At 44.3% G+C, this 19,653-nt stretch overlaps 1 non-coding gene across 1 annotated transcript; it reads right to left on the bottom strand.

The window, feature by feature from the left end:
- Positions 1–16,616: 16,616 nt before the first annotated feature.
- On the bottom strand, positions 16,617–16,699 carry TRNAL-UAA (transfer RNA leucine (anticodon UAA)). The gene has a single exon. It is a non-coding gene; the product is annotated as a tRNA-Leu (tRNA).
- Between the last annotated feature and the right edge of the window lie 2,954 nt (positions 16,700–19,653).

Consider the following 19,653-nt stretch of genomic DNA (forward strand, 5'->3'; position numbering starts at 1 on the left):
TAAATGCCTATGGACTGATAATGGTGGAAAGTATCTCTCTCATGACTTTCAGCATTTCTGTGATACATGTGGGATTAAGAGGGAGCTCACATCCCCTCGTACTCCAGAGCAAAATCTTGATGCAGAAAAGATGAACCGTACCATTCAAGGAAGGTTGCAATGCATGCTTTCCAATGCAAGTCTTTCTGGTGGTTTTTGGGCAGAGGCAATTAAGACTGCAGTGCATGTGATCAATAGATCACCTAGTAAGAGTTTGGATGGTGGTATTCCTGAAGAGGCATGGAGTGGCAAGAAGCCCTCTTACTCTCATTTGCGTATATTTGGGTGTGAGGCATATGCACATGTGCCAAAAGAGCTTCGAAAGAAGCTAGATCCTAAGTCTAGGAAATGCATCTTTCTGGGTTATGGTGAAAGTGGAGAGATGGGGTATCGTCTCTGGGATCCAGAAGCAAAGAAGATCATACGCAGCCATGATGTGGTCTTCAATGAGAAGAAGATGCATAAGGGACCCATGAGGGATGTGGAAATGAGGAGAATCACTTTCCAGGATGTGAATCCACCTGCATATGTTGATAGACAGCAAGCTGTCCATGCACCAAATGTGCAAGAAATGGTACCACCAAGTACTCCCACAGGTATACAATCAAGGGTAGATGATGGATCATCTATTGGTGGAAATGATGAGCCAAATGTGGCTGATATGCAGGTGGGACAGCAAGCTGAAATGCCCTTGAGAAGATCTTCTAGAGTGTCTAGACCGCCTAATAAGTTTATTCCAGGGGTAGACTATGTGATGCTTACTGATTGCAGGGAGCCTTCTTGCTACAAAGAGGCTATGATGCGCAAGGATCAATGCAAGTGGGAGTATGCTATGCAATCAGAGATGAGTTCACTTATGAAGAATAAGACTTGGGACTTGGTTTCTTTGCCACATGGAAAGAAAGCATTGCCATGTAAATGGGTCTACAAAATGAAGGTCACAAGTGATGACATGATCAAATACCCCTGATACATGTAAGGGATACAAAGTCCCACACTTGGCACCCCTGGCCAAAAGCATAGAGCCCTTCTGAATTTTCCAACTCTAAAAGCCAAAAGTGGTGTGAAAAGCAGCATCATCTAGCTGACCCATTGAAATAAGACTCTTGGTCAGCTTAGGCACATGTCTCACATGTTTCAAAACAAATGTAGACCCATTTGCAAAAGAAAACTTTATGTCACCTGCTCCCACTATGTCACATGCATAGTCATTTCCAAGATGCACACAACCTGTCTTTCCACTGTCATAAGTGGAGAACCATTCCCTATGGGGAGTAACATGGAATGAAGCACCAAAATCCAAAATCCAATCCTGGGAATATGCATCATCTGAAGTGGTTAGCAACTCTGCAGATAAACTAGACATGAAGAGAACGTCATTGTCACTATCATGTGTCACTGCATTGATCTCCTCGACCTTCACTTTTCCTTTGTCCTCCCTTAGACTCTCTTCCTTTTGATTTGCACCCCAATTTGCATTCTTTTTCTTATCCTTTTGCTCTCTTTTTAGCTTGTAGCAATCCTTTTTCATATGGCCCTTCTTGCCACAGTGGTAACACTCAATGTTCCGTGCCCTGGATTTGCTATGAGACTTTCCTCTTTCTTGGGACTTCCCCCTGAATTGTGATCTGCCCCTTTGCACATTTAACGCTGCATCCTGCTTGTTGCCATCCATAGACTTCCGTCTAATCTCCTCGGCCAACAAGCTACCCACAACATCATCAAATTTCAGTATTCCACCAGGTGCAGAGTTACTGACAGCTGTACGGAAGGTATCCCATGAGGATGGCAATGAACATAAGAGAAATATTGCCTTAGTCTCCACATCAAAATTCATCTTCTGAGCCTGAAGCTGGCTGAAAATAATATTGAATTCATTCAAGCGAGAAGCAATGGAGACCCCTTCCTTCATCTGCAGCTCAAACAACCTCTTCATGAGGTAAACTTTATTAGAGGTAGTTTCCTTCTCATAAGTGGCACACAGTTTCTTCCACAAATCTTCCGTAGTCTGCTCATTTACTACTGTGAAATAAACTGACTCTGCAAGATGAAGTCTAATAGTAGACTTTGCTAATGCATCCAACTCATTCCAATCATCCTTAGACATATTTGTAGGCTTAGCTTCAATCCCTGCCAAGGGTTTAATCTGCTTCTTTTGAATAAGCACATCCCTTATTTGTTCTTTCCACAAAGAAAAGTTTGTCCCATCAAACTTTTTAATGCTGAAAAACTCCTTTTCAGACATGGAAGAGGATGCCATGATGCAAATGAAACAAAATCCTAAATGCTAGTGCCTGCAAGAGAGAATCACACCAAATACCAGGTGCACCCAAATGTGTATGCCACAATAGAGTGAAATATCACCAAAACTCAAAGCTCAAAGCATCAAAAGATGCATCTGACTCGTGCATATACTATGCATCCATATGAGCAAATCTGGCCCAAAAGAAAATGCCAATAAGTGCCAAATGACTCAAGCATAAACACTGTCCACTGGCATATGCATCAATAATATCTCATCCAAGAGAGCATAGCACTATGAATGCATCACCTGCAATGTGTCAAAGCTATCCCTCAGCATAAAATAGCATCCATGTGCAAAGCGTCCATAAAAAATAGCATCCCACAAGGCATTTTGGGCCTATCAGCGCATCCAATAAGGATCGTAATGCATCCAAATGGCCTATAAATCATCCACTGCAACCCAATGCATACCACGAATGAGCGCACACACTGCTCAAACTGCAACCAGAGTGATCTGCATAAGGTATGCTCAAGAAATCATAGTCCCACGGTAATGACCGCTACTGAAAATAGAACCTGAGATGCCTCAAAACATGGGCGCCATTGCATAATCGAACTCAACAAGAAAATCTGCAAACATCTCTCTTCTACCAGAACTCCAAAATCCCAACCGATGAGTGAGAAATGGGAGTCAACACTTATCCACTGCCATGTGGCATAAATCTAAGGTTTCAAAACCTTAGAATGAAAAATGCATAACAGAGAGACGAAATCGAATACACAAAGATCTATAACTATGAAAATCCTCCACCGAATCGCACGAGAACTGATGGGTAGGGGATTTTGGGCATCCGGAATGCAATGGGACAGACGGAACCGTGGTCTCAATCACTGGGTCCAACACATGGACTGAAAAACGTTTTTGGAAACAGAGCTGTTTGTAAACTCCACCGGAGTGTGAATGATGAGCAACATAAAAGTTTTAGGACCTCCTGAGTCCACCGGAACTGACAGATCTGCAAATGGTTGCTCCAAACTTGAGTTCCAACACGCGGGCAAAAAACGCAGAAACTGACACAGTGAGTCAGAAATCCAATGAAATGATCCCAGATTCAAGAATGAAGGTGTTTCCAAGCTCTTGAAGTGAAGTGGACACCAAAAGCAAGCAATAGTTGCCTCTACAAGTCAATATGGAGTCTTTGTCATCGAACGGAACAGGGAAAAGCTCAAAAAACGACTTTTTCTTTGAAAACACTTAACAGGCTCTCAAAACCACTTCGCAAAACCAAAGTGACTTTTCCAAAGGTTCCTCCAAGGTCTCTACACACTCGGATGCAAGTAAAGTCACCCACAAAGCTTCCCACAGAGCTTCTCCTTCCTCCCACAGAGCTGCTGAGCTTCAAGCATTCACGCACGCTCAGCTAGATCACCCGGGCTCTGATACTAGTTGAGAGTGCTCTCAACGGAAGCAAGAACGGAAGAAGGAGAGAGAGAGACAGAGAGCCACAAGTTTTGGTGGGTGCAGAACCACCCTAATCTTCATTTTCATTCATTTATATATGTGTTTGAGTATTGTACATAATTGGGGTAAAGGCACAGTGACCTTTAACCCCCACAGTTTCATCGATGGATAAAAGTTTAGAAGGGGAGAGATGGAGCATCAAGAGAACTAGGGCATTTGTATTCCACCAATAAGTCAATTTTGTTTTTGTGAGGAGCAGCAACTGATGGAACAACTTGGAGAAGGGTGAGGTGGGACTCTGAGCGTAGCTTTTGTTATTCAACTATGCAAGTTTTTTTCCCTCAAAAGAAAGCTTTTAAAAGTAGAGATGAAATGCTAACGGGACATGTTTGAGTCATGGAATATTCACATAGAAACCTTATACTCATGGAATTACTTACAATGGTTTTTTCTGGGCAGAAATCACTCTCTGTACAATGCACAAGCATGGGCGAGGTTGTACATGGTAATTGCATCAAAAAAGGTTGGGACACGTGTATGGAAAGGACAATGAAACCCAAAGACGAGAGCAAGACTAGTATTTACAACAACCCAACTACGGAGGGTCGAATCGGCTCTAGATGCTCTCAGTGAAATTTGTAACAAAACCTGAGCTGTTAACTGTAAGATCCCCTGTTGGCCTTTTCTCTAACAGCATGGAACGTGTAGCAATGACACTGCATGAATGAAACTCAAGGAAAGGACTGATAGGAGGGGGCCCAATGAAGAAAGCATGGTTCCACACATAGGAGCAGCAAATGCAAATGCACTCCATATACTTCCAATAAGCACGCTCTCCAAGTTCGTGTTATATCTCTTTTTGCCTTTGAGGGGCGAGCTCTTGCAATATATGGGACGTTCAAAGCGAAATATGTGCCCTATCCAGTTTACATGCAAGTCGACTTTACCAACCATGACTGCTCAAAGACCATCTCTTTACACGCCCCTCTTGCTTATGTCTTAGACTTTACAGAAGTCTTTGAAGTTGATCAATAACCAAATGAGCACCCGGCCAAGGTGGGACTTCATCATTTTCTTTGCAGGTGGATGCCACGACAATAGTGCTCAAGGGCGAGCCATTTGATGGTAATATTTCTTTTGTGCCTGATAATATCACACGCCGTTATGCACCCTAGGCGGCGAATCACATGGAGAACAAGAGGGCACCATTTACATCAATAATCGACACTATTGCATTCGTGATTGTGAAAGTGGATCTGGAGGGTCCACCAACAGACTAGATCACCATTGCCGATGGGCCCAACCAAGAAAATCGTGCCACAGTGAGCATAACTTGACCATAACCCTGTTTCATAATAGCTGTGGATACAGTGGAGGAGTTTGTGGATGAGGGAATTGTTATGTACGTCGCCTAGAATATCTCTTACATGCACGCTTGGCATGCACTTGGGGTTTTTTACTTCACCATTCTTGGTGCAGTACCAGTGGGGAATCTCCAAACAACACTGCATGACGCCTTCATTCGACAAGTATTGCAACTTGGTTACGGCAAGAAGGTACCTTTTTTTGAATTAGTTTTTCAGCTTCTCTTAGCTTGTATTAAATATATGTAATTCCATACGCATTGCATGCAACAGGTTGTAGGTGTCCTGCGCTTTGTCAGCCTCAACAACCCTCTGATAGAGTACCATTGCGACTTCTACGGTGGAACCTGTGTTAGCAAAGACCCTTTGCACCCACATTCCTACTCATGCGACGGTGTTCAGAGTGTTTCTCAGATCCCTTGCCCTTAAAGGTTGTGTTGTCCTCCAATATGGTACTCAGGTTGCTATGTAGCTGCGCGGGCCACATGTGGATGAGGTCCTCGGTCTTCGTTGTTCATACCACTCCCAACAGGTGCCTCGTGCAAAGGACTAAGACACGGTCCAGGATCGTTTTTCTGAAGATGATCTCCAATACTTGAGCGTGCTGGGAAAAAAAATAGTGTTGTCTTCGTAAGAGGGTGTGTATTGAAACTATTTAGCACCTCTCAATAGGTGGCTTAAGGCAAGTTGTGATTTTATGTTAGAGATACGCTTTGAAAAAGATTTAGGGAATCCCATCTCAAAATTTCTATAGGTACATGTAGTACTTTTTTGTGTTTGACTATTTGCAAATAAGCTGAATGCAATTGAGCTTCGCTTACATAATAATTAGAGCATACGTAGGAGATGTATATGATGTGGTTGACCTTGTAAGTGGCAATAAAAGGGAAACATTGCAATTGAACATTATACAAGGGGTAAATAAAGTGCATACAGGAAATTTACATGGAACAATTGGTCCCACAATTCATGAGGAGGAGGAGTAAGCTTTTTTTTTCCTCAAAGATCATAATGCATTGAAATATGCCACTAATTTGTAATTAGAGTGCAAAGTCCTATAGCTATAACCAAATCCTTTGGTCCAATGAATATTGATTGAATAACGACTTTTGGTGAACAAAGCAAATCGAATCATTATGTCTACTTGTTTGGCTACTTTAAGATATGTCAATTTGACAATAGGAAGTATAAACGTTTTGGAATTTGAAAGTCTCTTTTTGTATTATTTTTTCATCTTGTGTATTGACTTGTGAAAACCATAAAACGTAGAAACCATTCAACGTACATAGAAGGTTTATTCTATATGAGCTATGGCAACATGGAAAATAAAGCATAAATACAAATAGAAGGACTTCAAATGTTTCTTTTGAGCGATATTTGTAAAAGCAAAGCAACGTGCTATGTTTTTAAGCGTCCAGAACTTCTGAGCCACGCTGTTCCTCAACAACAGGAGGCCTCATGTCGATAATTATAACACATTTCAATTTCATGTCGGGCCCTTTGTCGCGTGATATTTGGCGAACTGGAGCACACAAAACAAAATCAAGCGAACCTCAAGGCAAGAACTAATAATGAATGCAAACATAAAGAAGGAAATGAGATTCACCCTCGGTGCAAGCTTGCATCGCTATGGCACGGAAGCCCGTCTTCAGTGTAGGTTTGGGGTTTTTGCGTATTCCACCGTCCTTCCTTGGGGCCAGATTTAAAGGCATGCTTGCAATAGATGAGGGCTTTGGAACATATGTTTTAATCAAGCAAGTCCCTGAAGCGGACACTACGCCTTGCTGCGCTAAAGCACGAACCGCCTCTCTCATTGGAGGAGATAGTCCTGCATTGGGAACTAGAATAAAAACAGGGTGGAGTCCGTTGTTTGATGCAAGAGAGCAAAAAAAAGGCTGCAGAAACCAGTAGGTACCTCCCATTGGATTGAAAGCGTCATTGGTAGAAGGCGGATTTACGATGGAGTTTTTCGACATTTTTAGAGCTATCGGAGGACTTGAAAAAAATTCGCTTTATTGGATGATGTTTGAAGAGAAATTATGAAGGAAAGCTCCGGACAAAATGAAGCGAGTATGGATTTAAAAAAGCAGGAGACGAACACCTTCAGCAAAAGTTACGTCTTCTGGATATTACTCTGCGGCAACAGGCGCCTTTTCTTGTTCGGAGTGTACGTCAGAAAGCAGGGCATCCTCTGGTGCACATAGTCATTGCTCGTTTTGGGACTTTGGTTCATGGACATCTTCAGCAGTAAAATAACAATATAGACTCCTTAGTACAATCACTCTGGCACAAGGAAATCAGCTTTCGTAGGGATGAAAGATTCTTAAACTTAGACTTATCAGCTGGGACGGATTACAGACACAGAAGCGTTTGGTTTTAATGATTACCATCAGGAAGCAAAGTTCAATGCTCGTTCGCTGGTTTTTTTGATTCGGCCATGTTCATCCACCGTGGTAACATCATCATTACATTAAAACCAGAAGCAAAGTTGAATATAGACTTTGAAAAGAATCGCGAAAAACAGAACCTCTTTCAAACTCCCCGCTGCTCGTATCCATGGAGTCTCCTGATCCCTGCGATTCATTCTGGGAAGGGGACTTCTGTTCACGTGAGATGATCGACATAAGGGAGTTGGAAACAAAAGATGAAGGAAAAGGGGCAAGAAAGAAGGACGAACGAAGATAGGCACAGTGTCGATCGACACAGCAAGGGAAAACAGCAATTGCAAACGGCCTTTTAAAAGGCACGTTCAACGTCTCTGTGTTTGCAAACAAAGACCTGTGCCCATGCGTCTCTGGATTGTAGGTGTGCCCATGCCTTTCCTGACCCTTCTGATGGACCTCGTGCGCGAAAACACGATGAAAAAATCCTGAAGCATCGATAAAACGTGATGCTAGCATCTACGAGTGCGCGGTCTCCTATTATTGTTCCTGCTGAAATCCTATGAAAAACGTGGCTTACAGGCAGTGCGTAGATCTCTGCAGTTGTCGAATACTTGCCTGGTTGTAGTTGAGCGAATCCTAATGCAACGATTGTTCCAATGGGTTTGCCACGAAAATAACCCAATGACCGCCTTAGAGCCTCCCACGCATCAACAAACATCGGATGCAGAAGATGAAGCTAAATGTAGCGGAGGGCATTTCAACGTTCACCATGTAACTGAATTTGAATTAGACAAAGGAAAAATGATGTTTTATTGCTCCAGATTCTCCCAAGAATGATGCTTGCACAAACGCGGCCCTTGATTACAAGGACTCCTCCAAACTCCTAGAGTTGCCCTAGAGCATATACAATCTTTCTTAGCTTTTTGATTCTGCCTAGCAAATGAAAGTTCGTGATGCACTTCATTATCGGGTGTAGAACAACCTCAATAGGATCCTAAAAAAGGTGATAATGGAGCAAAATAGCCAATCCTGAGGTTCCCACACACCCAAATTCTTAAGTAGCAGGTACAAGGAGGCAAATGCAAAAGTGCACGGGTGATGTTGCATAGGAACTAGTGAATTATACGAAGGCATTCAACATAACTTCAATAATGATGTATTCCTCCAGCTGCTTGCAGGGATGAAAAACTTCCCGACTCGCTTCAATAAGGACGTACTACGTGTTGGGGTAAAGGCACATTGCCACCCTTTTATTAAAGATATGACACCTATGACTGTCTTAAGACAGTCATAGGGTGAAAGCCTAATCCTAATCAAACCTATGAGTTTGTGGTGTGGCTCAACACTTCACACCCACATCTTTTGTGTCTCCCCTCTCTCTCACTCTCTCCCTGTTGTTCCACTCCCTCTCTCTTTCCCCTCTCAACTGGTATCAGAGCCTTCACCTCTCCCTCTCCCTCTCCACTCCGCTCTACCTCTCCCTATCCTGGGCCTTGTGCCCTCAGTAGCGGGGCAGCGCGCAGGCAGCGTGCGGGTAGAGCTGGGCATCGCGGGCAGAGCAAGGCGACGCACAGGCGCGCGCGCAGGCAGAGCGGAGCAGCACGGGGCAGCCTTAGCCGCAGCAGCAGCTAGCTGCGTGTGCGCAGCAACTTCATGCACCGTACAGCCTCTGTACGGTCGGGTACGGACGCCGCCGTACGGTCACTGCATCAGGGCGCCGTACGGTCACTGCGTCAGGGAGGAGGCTGTGTCAGGGAGGAACATATCGATTTTTTTTCTTTGGATCTGTACCCTGCGCAGGTACAGCTGGTACAACAGGTACAACTGGTACAGCAGGTACATCTGGTATAGCAGGTACAGCAGCCATTTTTTTTGGGGGAAGAAGAAAACGAGAGAGCACTCTGCTCTTCACATTCCCGGTTGTTCAGTTCTCAAAACTGTGTGTTGAAGGTACAGCAAGTACCCTCGTGTCCCTCGTGCTTGAGGTGACTAGTACCACAGTGTGTGGTGGTTGCACAGTTATCTTGTTTCGGGAAGGTCAAATGCCTTGATTTTGCAGAGGGCTTTTATGCTTTTGCTGAGTGCAAATCTCAGCTTTTGGGTGACATTTTCAAAGGGCTTTTGCTTGGAAGTTTATGCAGTGTATGCCTTGAGGCAATGTGGAGCCAGGGTGCCCACATTGGTCTTGTTTCCGCAGTGTATTCAGTGACATTTCTTGCAAGTCACATTCTGTGTACGACACTTTGAAAATCTCAGTTGAGCCATGCTTGGCCAGGGCGCATCGAGTTTACTCGGTCCCTAACTGTCCATCGTTGACAGTGCTCAAAAGATTTTCTCTTCAGTGTTTGTACGTTGCAATCTGTGTTGTTATTGTGTACACAGGGCCGTTTATGCATTACATTGTCATGTGAAAGTACCAGGAAAGTGCTGTATTTTGTATGCTACCTCAGTGTTGAGGTGTTTTTCACTTGGTACAGGTGTCAAATCAAGGGGCTTTTGCCCAGATTTTGCTTGTGAGCACTTGAGTTACTGTTTGAGACCTTCAGATGCCTTTTATCCCCTTGGCAGAAGGGTGATTGCTTGGGATTTGTCCCATTCTCTGTTGCAGGTTTGTGACAGGCTGAAGTGTCTGGAGCCTTTTTTCAGTGAACAAAACAGTGTATGACAAGTGGTTTATGCATATAAAATCAGTGCAATACCTCATCTGAGGTGGGAGAAGTGTCCAAGACAGCAGTGTTTTAAGCTTCGTCATCTGATGATGCACTAATAAAGCACTTGTGGAACAGCTGCAGCATTCTGAAATTACTGTTTTATGCCTATTTGAGCACGGTACAATGTGTCAGAAGGTACAGTAACTGAAGGGAAATTTTCTGTTTTCCTGCAGATTTTTTTGACAGTAAAAACAGCACTATTGTGAGTGCTCCTGGCTCTTGATAGAGCAGGTTTTTTCTTAGAAATCAGAATTTTATTTAGTCATTTTTTGACTTACAGGGAGTCAGGTACTTTCCTTATCTGATATGGCATCAGGGGGAAGTGAATCATCAATTCTGAACATAAAGAAATTGGAAGGGGCACACAATTATGCATTATGGGCAGAACAGTGTTTGAATGTACTTCTGCTAAAGAAGATTTCTAAGCCCATAAGGGTGAAGGGTGTCAAGCCATCTGGGATGTCAGATGATGAGTGGGAGGAGCTTGATTTGTCTGCTAGGGCTGCTATCATGCTTACTCTCAGTGATTCTCTTGTGTTCAATGTTCAGGCTGAAAAGACCTCTTATGGCCTATGGCAGAGGCTAGCAGAGTTGTATGCCCAAAAAAGTTCAGCCAGTAAGGTTTATTGGTTGAAGAAGCTGGTTGATCTTCGCATGAAGGAAGGTATAGCTATGACCTCACACTTGAGTGAGTTCAATGCCATCTTTACACAGCTGATTGCACAGGGGTTGAACCTTGATGAGGAGTTCAAGGCTACTTTCTTGTTGTGTACCCTCCCTGAGAGTTGGGACACTTTCAAGACCACCCTGTCTAATTCAAATGTCACTCTTATATATGCTGATGTGGAGAGCTCTCTCCTTATGGAGGAGATGAGCAGGAAGAATAATGCGGGCAGCAAGTCTTCAAATGCTTTGCAGATACAGGAAAGAGGCAGGACTCAGCAGAAGGGGAGATCTGCTGACAAGTCCAAATCCCGCAGTCAGTCCCGTGGCAAAAAGGATATTGAATGCTTTTACTGTGGCAAGAAGGGACATGTGAAGTCTAAGTGCTTCAAGTTTATACGGGATCAGAAAGCCAAGAAGGCTGAGGCAAAGGATGCAGGCAGTAGAAGCAAAGGCAAAGGCAAGGCCAAGGCAGATGACTTGGATGCAGTGAATGTTGCAGTAGAAGACAATGAAAGTGACAGGCATGATGTTTTATGCTCTTCTACTGTAATTGCACATACATTGGTTATTGATGGCCATGACATGCACACCTGGCTCTTGGATTCAGGTGCTTCTTTTCATGTTACTCCTCATAGGGAGTGGTTTACTTCCTACACAGGTACTCATGGAGTTGTTCACCTTGGGAACAACTATGCATGTCAGATTGCAGGGATTGGTAGTATACAGATAGTATTCCCTTATGGACATACTTTTATGCTTGATGGTGTTCGCCATGTGCCGCAAATCAAGAAAAATCTGATTAGCACTGGCTTGTTGGATGACAGTGGTTACCACACCACATTTGGGGATTCCAAATGGGTGATTACTGATGGCCAGGTTGTAGTGGCTGAGGGTTATAAGAGTGATACCTTGTATCCTCTTTATGTTTCCAATGTAGGTAATCATGTTGTTGCCATAACCGAGCTGCCAAAGGTTTCATTGTGGCATAGCCGGTTGGGACACATGTCCGTTAAAGGAATGCAAGAACTGTCACGTTTGGGTTATCTGCCGTCTCTCTCATTTTCAGATTTGCCTACTTGTGATCATTGCATATTTGGCAAGCATTCTATGACTCCTCATAAGAGGAGAACTCCCCAAAATAGAGCACCGCTTGATCTAGTGCACACTGATTTGTGTGAGATGCCACAGCTATCACTAGGGGGTGTAAAGTATTTCATTACTTTTATTGATGATGCCACACGCAAAGTGTGGGTCTATTTCTTGAAGCATAAAAGCGATGCCTTAGATGCTTTCAAGAAGTTTGTTGCTCAGGTTGAGAATCGGACAGGTCGCAGGTTGAAATGCCTCAGATCCGATAATGGGGGTGAGTATGTGTCACATGCTTTTGTACAGTTTTGCGAAGCTAAGGGCATTAAACAGGAACTCACAGCCCCTCATAATGCATCTCAAAATGGTGTGAGTGAGCGGATGAGTCGAACTATTCAGGAGAAGGTTCGATGTATGTTGTCTTATGCTGCATTGCCCCATGGCTTTTGGGCAGAAGCCGTGCAAACAGCAGTTCACATAATTAACAGGTCGCCGAACAAGGCTTTGGAGTTGAAAGTGCCAGAGGAGGTGTGGTCTGGCAAGCCACCTTCATATAAGCACATACGTGTGTTTGGCTGCGAGTGCTTTGCTCATAAACGCAAAGAACTGCGCACCAAACTGGAGCCAAAGTCTTCCAGATGCATCTTTATGGGTTATGGTGACGAAGGTGAAATGGGGTACAGGTTATGGGATCCCGTCAAACAGAAGATTATACGCAGCAATGATGTCATCTTCAAAGAGGATAGTGTACACAAAGAACCTGTGCAACCTGTGGAATACAGGAGGGTTGTTTATGATGATGTCGGACAGCAAAGAATGCCCATTAATATGCAGCAGCAGGCTCCTGTAGATAACCCTGTTCAAGAGGGTATACAGGCTGAAAATCAGCCAAACAATTTTGCCAATGATGCACCACTGGATATGCCAGCAAATGGGGCTGTAGAACAGCCAAATATGGTGGTACAACCACCCGTCATGCATGACGAACAGGCTAGACAGCAGCCTAATCTAGAACATTTTGTTAGGAGGAGCACCCGTGTACAACGGCCTCCTGACAGGTTTGTTCCAGGAGCCAATAATGTGGCTGATTTTATCATGCTGACAGATTGTGGTGAGCCTTCCAGCTTCAAGGAAGCTATGGGAAGAACAGAGAAAAGGAAGTGGGAGAAAGCCATGCAATCTGAAATGGACTCCCTACTTCAAAATGATACATGGGACTTGGTGCAGCTACCTGCAGGCAGAAAGGTTTTGCCATGCAAGTGGGTTTACAAAGTCAAAGTGGATTCAAATGCTTTACCGAGGTATAAGGCCAGATTGGTTGCCAAGGGATTTAAGCAGGAGAAGGGCATTGACTTTGATGAGATCTTTTCCCCTGTAGTCAAGATCCTGTAGTCAAGATGACTACTTTGAGAGCAGTGTTAGCTCTTGTTGCTCATGAGGACATCGATTGATGTCAGATGGATGTGAAGACTGCTTTTCTTCACGGAGATCTCCATGATGAGATCTATATGAGTCAACCAGAGGGATATGCTGTTAAAGGGAAAGAGCAGCTTGTATGTAAGCTCAAGAGGAGCTTGTATGGACTCAAGCAGGCACCAAGAGAATGGTACAAGAAGTTTGATGCCTTCATGCAGTCCCAAGGGTATCATAGGTGTGAGACCAATCATTGCTTGTACACCAAACGGGCAAAGGATGGCAATTTGATGCTACTCATTCTATATGTGGATGACATGCTAATTGCCAGTAAATCTCAGCAGGAGATTAGTGCTTTGAAGAAACAACTGCATAAGTCTTTTGACATGAAAGACTTGGGTGATGCAAACCATATTCTTGGCATGCGGATTACAGGTCCAAGGGACTTTTGTTTCTGTCACAGAAGGAGTACATTGACAAAGTACTGCAGAGGTTTAAAATGGAGGGGGGGAAGTCTATTAGTACCCCGTTGCCTCCACATTTAAAACTCAGCAGTAAGGACAGCCCCAGATCAGATGATGATAAGGCTGAAATGGCCAAGGTTCCGTATGCATCTACAGTTGGTTCTTTGATGTATGCCATGGTTGCCACTCATCCGGATATTGCTTTTGCGGTGGGAGTCATCAGCAGGTATATGGCAAATCCAGGCAAGCGGCACTGGGAAGCAGTGAAAGGTGTCTTGAGGTATCTCAAGGGTACCAAAGACTTGTGCATATGCTATGGTAGGCAGGATGCATTGGTGCATGGTTTCACAGATTCAGACTATGCAGGGAATGCAGATAACCGGAAATCTACTACCGGTTATATTTTCACATTTGCAGGAGGTGCTATATCATGGGTGTCTCGGTTGCAGAAATGCGTTGCACTGTTAACCACTGAAGCTGAATATGTCGCAGCCACTGAGGCTTGCAAGGAAGCAATATGGCTTACTCGGCTGGTGGGAGATTTGGGCATTACAGGAGATATGCCAGTTTTGCATTGTGATAGTCAGAGCGCTATCATGTTGGCAAAGAATCCGGTCTTTCATCAAAAGACCAAGCACATAGATGTGAAATACCATTTCATCAGGTACTAGAAGACAAGCGACTTGAGCTTGTGAAGGTGCATACTGATGATAATCCTGCAGATTTGCTCACTAAGAGCTTGCCTACAGAGCGGTTTGCACATTGCCGCCACATCATGGGATTAGGATGAGACCATTCTTATATTATGGTCTTGTATACAGTAACTGTATATTGCTATAATTTTTATTCTTTTCTCCCCTTTAGGCACATTGGCCTTTAGGTGGGAGGTTGTTGGGGTAAAGGCACATTGCCACCCTTTTATTAAAGATATGACACCTATGACTGTCTTAAGACAGTTATAGGGTGAAAGCCTAATCCTAATAAAACCTATGAGTTTGTGGTGTGGCTCAACACTTCACACCCACATCTTTTGTGTCTCCCCTCTCTCTCACTCTCTCCCCGTTGTTCCACTCCCTCTCTCTTTCCCCTCTCACTACATTGGTTTCAAGAATGAACTGTAAAAAGAGATGCTAACTAGTTTCAATTGTGTGTAGGTAGTCCCCTTCAACTCGTGCTAGACGGGCAAAGAATGCTATCAAAAAATTGAGGAGGTCCACAAATCTGGCAGCATGGAATTGGTTGAAGGGCCAAGAGAATTTGGCAGCACCCACGAGGGATCTAATAGGAGGGTTCGAGATCAAATTTTCCATCCGCGTGATCGCTTGCTGTGGCTGGTCACCTGCATGCAGTGAGGTTGGCTCATGAGAGAATACCTCAATATAAATATATTGGTAAAACATGCAGCAAGAAAAAGATCCTAGAAGCTAAACGACAGTCCAAGTAGGCAAATCTTCACCTGAGCTAGAAGAGGAGGGCGACAGAGGGTCCTGAAACTTCTGAGTGATCGTGTAGTAGACCTCGAGAGCGGGAAGAGTGCCACACAGGTTAGGAATGTCAGGTGGAACTATTCTGCTTTGAACGAACTTTTCTTTGAGCACTTGCAGCTAATACGACAGGATCTTGGACCTGCTCCTGCGCACAACAAACGTCCGGATTGTTGACCTTCCCGCACTCCAGCAATTGCTGGGATATCACCTCACTGCGTCGCTGGAAAGACATGAAAAGCACCACTAGGTTGTACACATCTCTACGAACGTTTCTACGAGCGAAGCAAAGTCCACGTAAACAAGCTGACAAAGCGGGAGATGGTCCTGAAACTTCTGAGTGATCATGTAGTAGACCTCGAGAGCGGGGAGAGTGCCACACAGGTTAGGAATGTCAGGCGGAACTATTCTGCTTTGGACGAACTTTTCTTTGAGCACTTGCAGCTAATACGACAGGATCTTGGACCTGCTCCTGCGCACAACAAACGTCCAGATTGTTGACCTTCTCGCACTCCGGCAATTGCTGGGATATCACCTCACTGCGTCGCTGGAAAGACACGAAAAGCACCACTAGGTTGTACACATCTCTACGAACGTTTCTATGAGCGAAGCAAAGTCCACGTAAACAAGCTGACAAAGCGGGAGATGGTCCTGAAACTTCTGAGTGATCGTGTAGTAGACCTCGAGAGCGGGGAGAGTGCCACACAGGTTAGGAATGTCAGGCGGAACTATTCTGCTTTGAACGAACTTTTCTTTGAGCACTTGCAGCTAATACGACAGGATCTTGGACCTGCTCCTGCGCACAACAAACGTCCAGATTGTTGACCTTCCCGCACTCCGGCAATTGCTGGGATATCACCTCACTGCGTCGCTGGAAAGACACGAAAAGCACCACTAGGTTGTACACATCTCTACGAACGTTTCTACGAGCGAAGCAAAGTCCACGTAAACAAGCTGACAAAGCGGGAGATGGACGATTCTACATGCAAACTTCACTAAACGCATGCAACTGAGACAACACACGTGCGGGACAATGATGATTGACCAATCGAGAGGTGACATATGTCAGAGAAACCTGCGACAATGCAACCCATGGAGGACGAATGCGAAAAAACAACGTGGTGCTTCAACATAAAAAATATTGTAAATCAATTTCGAGTCTTCGACCCTAGTCTTCACTAAAGCCTCCCCGTGGCAGGCCAATAATGCAATTGTTAGGAGTCACGATTAGGGCGTCTAATGATAAAATATAAAAACACCACATAAGATGTTGCACATTTTTTAAAATACGAAAGAACATGCCGGCTGTGGGGTTCGAACCCACGCGCGCTTGTGCGCAGGCGATCTTAAGTCGCCCCCCTTAACCACTCGGGCAAACCGGCTCTGCATATACTTGCATTTTTCAAACAGATATTATATTACAATTAATTCTCGCGCACGCCTTACATCAATGTCTTGCCTCTAACTTTGCATCTGCCCTTGCCTGTCCCTGTTCGCACTTTGGAATTTGTCCACCGCAGCCTCGTTCATGTACTTCTACTGTCCAGCGCCATCGTGTCTGCCAAATGTATCAAGACGCAAAGCTTCACTTCTTCGACCTCTACCTCTCAAGACACGAAGCGATTCGCAAATTACAAATCGTCCTACTCTTTCTCGGGAATTTCTGAAGGTACCCTGTGCACGTTCTTTCGCTGCTCCACAAACAGTCGCTACTGAGGCGTAGGTTTTTTTTTTTGGCCTCTTTCTTTCATTATTTCCAAACGAGAGAGAATTTTGACATTGGGCTTTTCTGTTTCCTCCATCATTCCAAACAAGAGAGAATTCTAACTTTAGAATTGTCAAGAGGGCGTCAGAGACACATTAGTTCCCCTTGAACCAGAAGATAGGTTGGCTATTAGTAAACGAACCACATCTAAACGTTGAATTGCCAATGTAGCCCTCGTTCAAAAGCAATTACCGTCGGATAGTGACGCCCTCTGCCCAGTATTTCTCCAAGACCAGACGACCAAACAAAGGAGTCCATGGCGGTGATCCGACTGGGAACGGTTAGAATTTGCAAATCAGAGCGGACAAATGGAGGGCCTCGTTTATCAATCGGAAGGATATCCGATTGATAAAGCCACGTGTCATTCTTATTCTGATATCTTACTCTTAAGGAGAGAGGGAGGCCAAACATTGCCACGTGTTATCTAACCCACATTTTCATCTAACCCACATTTCCACCAAACAATATGATATTCATAATGGGGAAATGACCTTTCCCACTAAAACCTTTTTCCCACCATGTCATTAGGGCTTTAGGCAGGGTTTAGACTAAGCCAGCGCCCATGGATGAAAATGCAATGTGTGGAACAATAGCATACGCAGGCCCGGACATGGCAACAAAACAAACTTGTCCGTGGGATGAAGGTCGCCCATTAAATGGGCAGCGGAAGGAAAAGGCCGCAAAAAAGCATTATTGGGGGTTGAACCCACGCCGAGGGCCCCAAACGTTGAATGCCTTACCATCAAGCCAATCAACGTTGCTTGTTCCTACTTGATATAAGTTTTGTCCACCGGGTAGTCTGAACTACCACACCGACGGACACGGCTTCCATTCTCTTCACAATAGCTGTGTTTGTTGGCCTAGTCTGAACCCGCCCTTACTATACATTAAGGAGAGAGAGGGAGGCCAAAAATTGCCACGTATCATGTAGAGAGAAGATGAAAGTGCCATTAAGGCTTTGCTATACATTAAGGAGAGAGAGGGAGGCCAAACATTGCCACATGTCATGTAGATAGAAGATGAAAGTGCCATGTGTCGCACAAGCTACAGGGGAGCAAAAGTGCCATGTGGAGGGAGTGGAGGAGAGTGGCACATGGAGGAGCGAAAACGAATTCTCGACTAGCTCTCTCGCTCTGCGAAACTCGCTCTCCTGCTCTAGAATCACCACGCTAGCTCTCACTCAATGACTTGTCAGAATCTTGCAGCTCCAGCTCCCTCCTAACACAATCCTGTAGGTCCAGCTCCCTCCTAACACAATCATGTAGCTCTAGCTATTGAGAGAATCCCTCTCCTCTGCTTTAGCTGCCCGTGCGAGCTAAAAAGAAGCGGAGGTTCCAACTCTCATGTGCTGCGCTGAGTAATCCAGCCATTTCTCCAATCAAAGCGTTCTCCAGCTCACGTGGATCCGATGAGAACCTCTCATCGAGGACAACCTCTCGTCGTGTTATCGTAGTATCGTTAGATCCATCTTTGAACTTATTTCAAGGTATGTTGAAAGGACCTTAAGCATTCTCATCGCCTTGCTATGTGCAATATTCCTTTTCCATCGCAGGATCATCAGATCATTCCCCAGGCCAAAACCAAAAGAGAAATCCAAGGACGTTTCAAGATGCTAAATCCAGCTTATCGTATGTCTCAGTAGGTCCTACACTGATGTTTTCATGTAGAGTCAACATTTCGCAAGTCGAAGCAACTAACTAATCTACCACAGAGCCAAGGGAAGAGTAGTCAGGAAGAGAGCACCAGAGTCGTCAGGTAGAGAGCACCAAGATAGATGCAAAAAGACAAGAAGAGGCTACTGTGAAAGCAGCAAAGGAGGCCCACAAGAAAATGAAAGGTAGGAGGCAATCCGGGCAACTTAGATACTCTAAGAATTAGAAGAGGCGATTGAAGATCTCAAGGCCATGGAACAGGCAAGGTGGGATCGAGATGGTAGATCTCAAAGCGATTGCCTAGATTCTGCCTTTTGCCAGTTTGTTTCCAACGATGTTTAGCTATTGGGGCTTTTACACCTGCGTAAGATAATTCGATAAAGTTGAACAACTCATCACCACTTGGACGAAAATTCAAAGAATTTGCATGTCCGCTAAGAAAAATATACCTTTGTAAGGGCCTTATGTCATGGAAGGAAAATACATGAGAAATAGCTATTTCTGTTATGCTGTGCAAATGTACCATGGGAAATAGAGGGGAAATAGGGTGGGACCAGGGGAAATAGCACTCCATGCTCTAGACCTCAAGGTGCTATCTCCCACACTCTTGAGAACCATTGATGTGACATCTCCTTATAGCTCTCCTCCATTTCCCTTGGATCATTATGTCATGCATCAAGGGAAAAACGTCCAAACTAGGCTTCTCCAAGGGAAAAACATCCAAAATAGCCATCCTTATTTCCCTCCACGACATAAGCCCCTAAGACTAGAATAAATTCAATCGTACAAATTCAAATTTTGCCAAAATTTTAGTTGTTGGGGCTTCTACATCCGCGTAAGATTATTTGATAAAGTTGAATAGCTGATCAACTTGGGCAAAAATTCAAAGAATTTGCATGTCCATTATATCTTTTTTCCT

Source organism: Dipteris shenzhenensis, chromosome 27, assembly GCF_047967505.1.
Source record: "Dipteris shenzhenensis isolate YYH24624 ecotype China chromosome 27, Dip_SZ_1.0, whole genome shotgun sequence".
NCBI lineage: Eukaryota > Viridiplantae > Streptophyta > Polypodiopsida > Gleicheniales > Dipteridaceae > Dipteris > Dipteris shenzhenensis.